General features: G+C 33.3%; 1 pseudogene; it reads left to right on the plus strand.

Annotated features, from left to right (window-relative positions):
• Positions 1-4,489: 4,489 nt before the first annotated feature.
• On the plus strand, positions 4,490-5,724 carry LOC146887838 (uncharacterized; annotated as a pseudogene).
• The last annotated feature ends 1,696 nt before the right edge of the window (positions 5,725-7,420 follow it).

Here is a 7,420-nt window from a genome sequence, read left to right on the forward strand (position 1 = left end):
CAAGGTGGTATGCTTCTTGAAGATTTGATGAAGATTTAATGAAGCCCTTTTGAACTATCTTGAAGCCATTACCATTAAAGTGAAGCCTACATTGATGAAGGAAAGGAGATTTGATTGTATTCATGTTGATCAAGGCTGGAACGTGTGCTCTCCACATAGTTACATCATTAAGAAAGTGTATTTGAAGTTTGTAATTCATATTGTAGACCTTGTAGCATTAATTAGATGTATTTGGTCTTTGATGTGTCTTTTAATCTGTTGAATGGTTTTTTAACAGGTTAAAATGTCTTTTTTAATCCGTTGAATGGTTTTTTAACAGGTTAAAAGGTTGGCTGCAATAGCCTTAAACTGCAACAAATTCAATCAGTTGATTTATTTTTGAATCGACTGATTTCACTTAAGTCAAGTGAAATCAACCGATTGATTTGAAAATCAACATGTTGAATTTCGTAACAGTTTGACTATAAAAGCTGTGATTTTTGAAAGAGAGGTTTGTTGATCATTTTTTAGTGCAAATCTGTTCTGGAAACTTGTGGAAACTCTCTCCTTCGTGATCATACAATTTGCAGCAGTTGAAGATTGATCTTAGAGCCTTTGGCTTGGTTTGAAGCTCAGAGAAAGTGGTTTGTGGTAGGCTGGGTTGTGCTACCACTGAGGTTTGATCTTTTTCAACTTTTTGTGTGTGCCTGATAGTTTTCCAGGTCTGCAAGAGGGTTCTTGTTATGCTGGTGTGACTCTTGTGTGATTCAAGAGTCTTTTGTTTGGGTTTTGCATATTTTGAAAGTGTAAGGGTGGATACTTTGTAAATCTTTTGAAATAGTGTAAAGTTAAGCTCAGGTTGCCTTGACAAACTGGATGTAGCTCAGGTTTAAGTGAACGAGTATAAAAATCTTGTGGTCTCCTCTCTTCTCTAACCTTTCTCTCTTGCATATTCATTTTAAAGTTTCAAGAACTTGTGTTTCAATTATCTTTTTTCACGATCTTGCATATTTTCATGACATCTGCAATGTTGAGCATGTTTGCATAATCATTTAGAACCTATCTTGATCATTCTTGTGCATTGTTCCTAATTTAAAACTCGAATCTGGATTTCTGCATTTTTCCCAGTATTTCAGTCGACTATTTTTCTGTTTCAATCAGTTGAAAGTATACAATTCAGTAGTGTTTGCATCCTAACTTGGTGATCTAATTGATTCAATTAAAGGTGGCTTTTAGCTTTCAAAGATAGCCTAAATTTTTAACTAGCTAATTCAAGCCCCCCTTATTGGCATTTCAACCATTTCAAAACTAACATACGAATGGGTCCAGATGGATTGCCCTCCTCAGTAATAAGCTGACGAGTTTGGTAGTCTTGGGACGTTACGAATGATATTCGTATTGGGAACTCCGCCTAGCGTTACGGTGTGTGATCCGTAGCATGGTTTCCCGCATGTGCTCTACCATTATGGCTGGTAGGTGAGGTAGCAAGACATCTTGAAGTACTCATCTAAAGACGTAGAACATGGTTAACATGGTGATGGCCATGTGTAATGAAATCAAAAAAAGGATTTCCCTTGGTGTGTTTGTGATATATATATATATATATATATATATATATATATATATATATATATATATATATATATATATGATTGCATATATGCTTATTTTATTGTTAGCTCACTTTATCTGTCTGTATTTGGCGATGATTGTGTATGCGGTACACGTGAGCAAATGATGTTGCAAGTGGATCTGGTGAGGCATAGAGCCCGTGCGGGGCTAGACTGGGATAAGGAATTTTTATCAGATCTTTTATATTTTATGCTTTTAATAATTTGTAATTTTTTGGGTTACTCGACTTTTGATAATTATAATAGTGTTTATAATTATGGATTTTGGATTATTGTTGATGTAATAAAATTTTTAAATTTTCCGTGTTTTCTTGGGAAATGAGCTTTCATTAATTCACTCGAAATTATTATTTTCTTTATTTTATTATTAAATCAGTAATATCCGGTCGGGATATTACAGAGACCATGAGCTTCATTCCTTTCTCATTCATATGCCCAAGCCTCTGATGCCACAAAGATGAATTGTTGCCAACTTCTACAACTGATATCATAACCTCATCTACAATCATGTAAAGAGATTGTTGCTTCTTTCCACGAGTAACAACAAGATTACCTTTCATTATCTTCCAATGTCCATCTCCAAAAGTGGTATTAAATGTAATAATTAGGTGAAAACATTAATTTACGGTTAATTTTTACGAAATGTAATAATTAAAATGTCCATGTGGTATTAAAATGTCCATGTGGTATTAAAATACACGGTTGAGATGATATTAAAATGGCCATGTGGTATTAAAATGTCCATCTTCAAATGTTATCTACATTGATGTCAACAATGTAATAATTATATTAAATTCACTAATATGATTGGTAACCGAGTTACCTTCACCCATTTTTAGGTTGACTAGCCTGCGAATCAAATACACTTTATTGACTGCAGATGGCTTCTCATACATATTTGACAACGCCTACATCAAATTTACGGTTATTTTCTCGTTCATGATGTTGAACACAACATTCTTGGCTAATGTCAACCAGATCACACCGAGTGTCTGCCGATCTAACAACTCCCATTCTGACTGCTCCATGTCAGTTGGCTTCTGCCCTGTTAAGGGTAGATACAACTTCTAATACAGGTAGTGTAACATCCCACCCGGATATTACGGATTTTTTTAAAAAAGAATTAGAAATAAATACAACAGCCTCATTTATTAAATCTCATTTAATAATAATATCTCGGTTCCCCAAAACACGAGAAATGTAAAAGTTCATTAAATTGCCAATAAGTCCATAAATATAAAACGGTGTGTTTAGTCAAGTAGGCCATGAGCCTTTACATCAGATTTTTAAAATGGAATAACAAAAACATATTTATGGACATATATATATATATATATATATATATATATATATATATATATATATATATATATATATATATATATATATATATATATATATATATAAACAAAAATCCATGATAAAATATTTGGTCCCTCAAGTTTCAGTGAATTTTGAAATTAGTCCCTCTTCGAAACTTTATACCAATTTAGTCCTTCATCTTTAGAAATGTGTTGATTTAGTCCTTCTTACCAAATTTTGTTAAGTTTATTTGACATTTTAAACGCATTTTATGATAATATTTGAGTTAACGTTGAAGCGAAAATGTGTCAAACAATGTAAATAATTCAAATACTATCATGAAATGCGCTTGAAACGTCAGATAAACTTAACAAAATTTGGTTAAAAGGACTAAATTCACGCATTTTGAAAGATGAAAGACTAAATTGGTCAAAAGTTTTGAAGAAGGACTAGTTCCAATTCACTGAAACTTGAGGGACCAAAAATATATTTAACCCTAATTTAAAAGATAAATTTTGAAAAACAGTGTGGATACCAAAAATAGAAATTTAGTTTATATATCCTTTATATATAGATTATATATATAAGATATAGATATAAATATATAAACATTTAGATAATTGTGAAATTAAATATATAAACTACAAGCCGACACGTGGCAAAACCTTATTTTTGCACATGTCAGCTGTTTTTAAGAAAAAAATTTAAAAAAAATTGAAAAAAGATTTTACAAAATTAAAAAAAAAAATCAAAAAAGCCACGAGCTGACACGTGGTACACAATTAACGTCGTTAATGATGCCCTAACGGAAATAACAAAATTGAAACAAATTTTCAAAAAATAGGACCCAATTGAAATAATTTAGAAGTTGAGATTCCAATTGAGATTTTGTAACGAAAACGAGGACATTTCGTGTGATTAAACCTATATTTTTTAAAATTAATATGTACCAATAATCTAAAAAAAAAGTGAATCTTCTTGAATGGGGTATGGTCACACCTTGAATACAAGTGTGAGGTCATCATTCATTTAAAGATTACAAAAATTATTCAAACAATTTCAGTATATATACGTATGAATCGAGCTTGGATTAATTCACCACACATTAGTGTTGAGTATGAGAAATAAGTTGAATAATTTATACAATTTGCACAATGTAATGAGGATAGAAGTGATGATGAAGTGAAGTATTTGTGTTCATATACTGATCAAATGAGTTTGACAATACATATTAGACGACTTTGTCAATACAATGATTAGACGAGTTTAGACCAATAAGTTAGAGAAGGTTACGATTCTAATTATTAGAATCAATACCAAAGATATTATGTCAATAATATTATCCCAATATCCCTAATATTATGCTCGTGTATTATTTCTCATGTGTGCAGCCATTATTATCAATTATTAGTTATATTGTTTATTGTATTCAACGATGACTTTATTATAGAGACTATGATTGTACTGTATTGTGTTTATATAAACACAATATCTGCAGTACAAAAGCACTACAATATTTCTCCGTTTTATCTTTATTGGTATTAGAGCTCTTAAGCTTGAAGGCTCTTGATCCAATCATGTCTTCTACAACCAACACAAATCACAAAAATGCCCTATCCACAACTGTTTCTGTCAGGTTGAACATAGATAACTATCTCCTATGGAAGTCACTAGTTCTTCCATTAATAAGAGGTTGCAAACTTGATGGCTACATACTAGGAATAAAAGAATGCCCAGAACCGTTTGTCACTACAAGTGAAAAAACTCAAAAAAACCAATCTTGACTATGAAGAGTGGATTGTAGAAGATCAAGCTCTCCTAGGGTGGCTAAGAAATTCAATGGCCATTGATATTGCAACACAGTTGCTGCATTATAAAACATCCAAGGAACTTTGGGATGAAGCCCAAAGCCTAGTAGGTGCACACACAAAATCAAGGACAATCTACCTCAAGTCAGAATTTTACAACACTCGCAGAGGAGAAATGAAGATGGATCAATATCTTCTCAAAACGAAAAACCTTGTTGATAAATTAAAGCTGGCAGGATCATCAATCTGCAACTCAGATTTGATGATTCAAACGCTGAATGGACTGGATGCTAATTACAATCCGGTGGTGGTCAAATTATCTGATCAAATCAACCTTTGCTGGGTTGATCTACAAGCCCAACTATTGGCTTTTGAAAGCAGAATAGAATAGTTGAACAATTTAAATAATCTTTCAATGAATACTTCAGCAAACCTTGCAACCAAAACTAATTTTAGAAGCAACAAACCAAGGACACAAGGTAATTGGAGGGCTCTAACTTTAGAGGAGGTAGAGGAAGAGGTAGATCTAAACTAGTATGTCATGTATGTAACAAGATCGGACACATAACAGTGAATTACTTTTATCGTTATGATAAGTCATACACAGGTTCAAATCATAATGCTAAAAATAACAACAGAGAAAATTACAGTGTTTTCATAGCCTTCCCCTACCACAATCAGGGTTATGAATTGTACTTTGATAGTGGAGCTAGCAATCATGTGACCCATCAAAATGAGAAACTTCAAGATCTCAATGAAAACAATGGTACAACTTCTTCTCTCTTAGTTGGAAATGGTCAAAGATTGAAAATATTGTCCTCGGGCACAACCAAATTGAATAACCTCAACTTGCATAATGTTCTATAAGTTCCAAAAACAACAAAAAATTTATTGAGTGTATCTAAGCTAACTATCGACAATAATACCGTTATTGAATTTGATGCAAACTACTGTTATGTGAAGGAAAAATTGACAGGGAAAATACTACTAAGAGAGAAACTTAGAGATGGATTATACCAACTTTTAAGTGTCAACTCTCAAGTCAATAAAGATCCATATGTCTACATGTCGTTAAAGGAGAATTGGCATAGAAAGCTTGGACACCCCAACAATAAAGTCTTAGAAAAGGTGCTGAAGATTTGCAATGTCAAGACATCGTCACATAATCAATTTTCATTTTGTGAAGCTTGTCGATTTGGAAAACTTCACTTGTTACCATTTAAATCCTCTTCCTCTCATGCTAATGAACCTTTAGAATTGATTCACAGTGATGTATGGGGACTTGCCCCAATTTTATCTCCCTTTAATTTTAAGTACTATGTTCTTTTCATTGATGATTACAGCAGGTTTGTAAGACCCGAGAAATTTAAATAATTAAATGAATAATTATTTAATAAATGCAGGTAGTGGGAGTCTTTATGACATTTAAACTGGAATTTATGATATAGAATAGTACTAGCTCAAGTGGTTGAAAGCACTTGGTCATGTGAGAGAACTTAGGTTCAAGTCTTGTGTATGTCATTTGTGTGCTATTTTAATTGTTTATTATTTTAATAATAAACGCTTGAACATGATGAGTGATAATACAATCCTAGAATTATAGGAGTTATCATGAAACATGGATTGGTTGAATTGGTTGTGCACTTGAATTGTTATTATGTGGTCATGTGTTCAAACCTTGTTGAGCATGAATATAACTTTTTTTTTGCCAAAATTATTTTTAGCATGAATGTGAAAGGTAGAAACCCTACCAGTCTAAAGAGTTGGAAAGGGTTGGAAAACCTTCTTGAATGGCCATTGATTAACCATTAAACACATTTTAATGGTATTTTCGTTTTAGCCATTAAGGCACTTAAAAGTAGGGTGTGAGTTGAGTATAAGAGTGGAAGTAAGGAAAGGAAAAGGACTTTTAGCCATACACCAACTTTGTGTACTGAAAAAGAGAGTTATGAGTGGTTCTAGAAGCCTATTGACGTGTGGAAAAGGGGAAGGAGACAAGAAGTGGTTTTTACTATCATCAAGGTTTACAATAGTGGCAATTGGAAGCACGAAATCCAGGTTAGGGGAGTTGTACCTCTTGTTTTTCTAGTTTAATTGCGTAAACATGTATACAATGTGATGTATGATTGCTTGATTCTCGTGTTTTCTGGAATTGGGTTGAGTTTTTGGAAATTTTCCAGAAACCGCCTGGCAGCCTTTCGAAGTCGTCAGGCGACACATACCTTTTGATTTGCATTTATGGGTTCTTGATGGGAACTACCTAACGGTGATGAATTGCCGCCAAGCGATGCATGGATGTGTGGAATAGGGTTTTTTCGTGAAAAAATGTTGTTTCTCGTGTTTCTCACGAAGCAGGGACCACCGGGCTGTGGCTTCCTACCGCCAGGCGCTAGGTCTCTGGTGTATTTTCATTGGGCGGCAAGATTTAGTCGTAGGGCGACTACATTTTTCTAATTTGCGCAGTTTTCGTAAAACTGCATTTCCCAGTTCGTTAACCGTCCGATTTACAGGGAGCAACAATAAGTATTTAGAGACTTTCATTACTCAATTAAACATTGCTTTCTCTCTCAAAGACCTTGGCCTTCTACACTACTTCTTGGGAATTGAAGTACATAGAGATGCTAGTGGAATGTACCTTAAACAAACAAAGTACATTAGAGATCTACTCAAGAAGTTTAATATGGAAAAAGCTTCACCTTT

This window comes from Vigna unguiculata, chromosome 3 (assembly GCF_037176805.1).
Source record: "Vigna unguiculata cultivar grain cowpea cultivar isolate G323 ecotype 2 chromosome 3, ASM3717680v1, whole genome shotgun sequence".
NCBI lineage: Eukaryota > Viridiplantae > Streptophyta > Magnoliopsida > Fabales > Fabaceae > Vigna > Vigna unguiculata.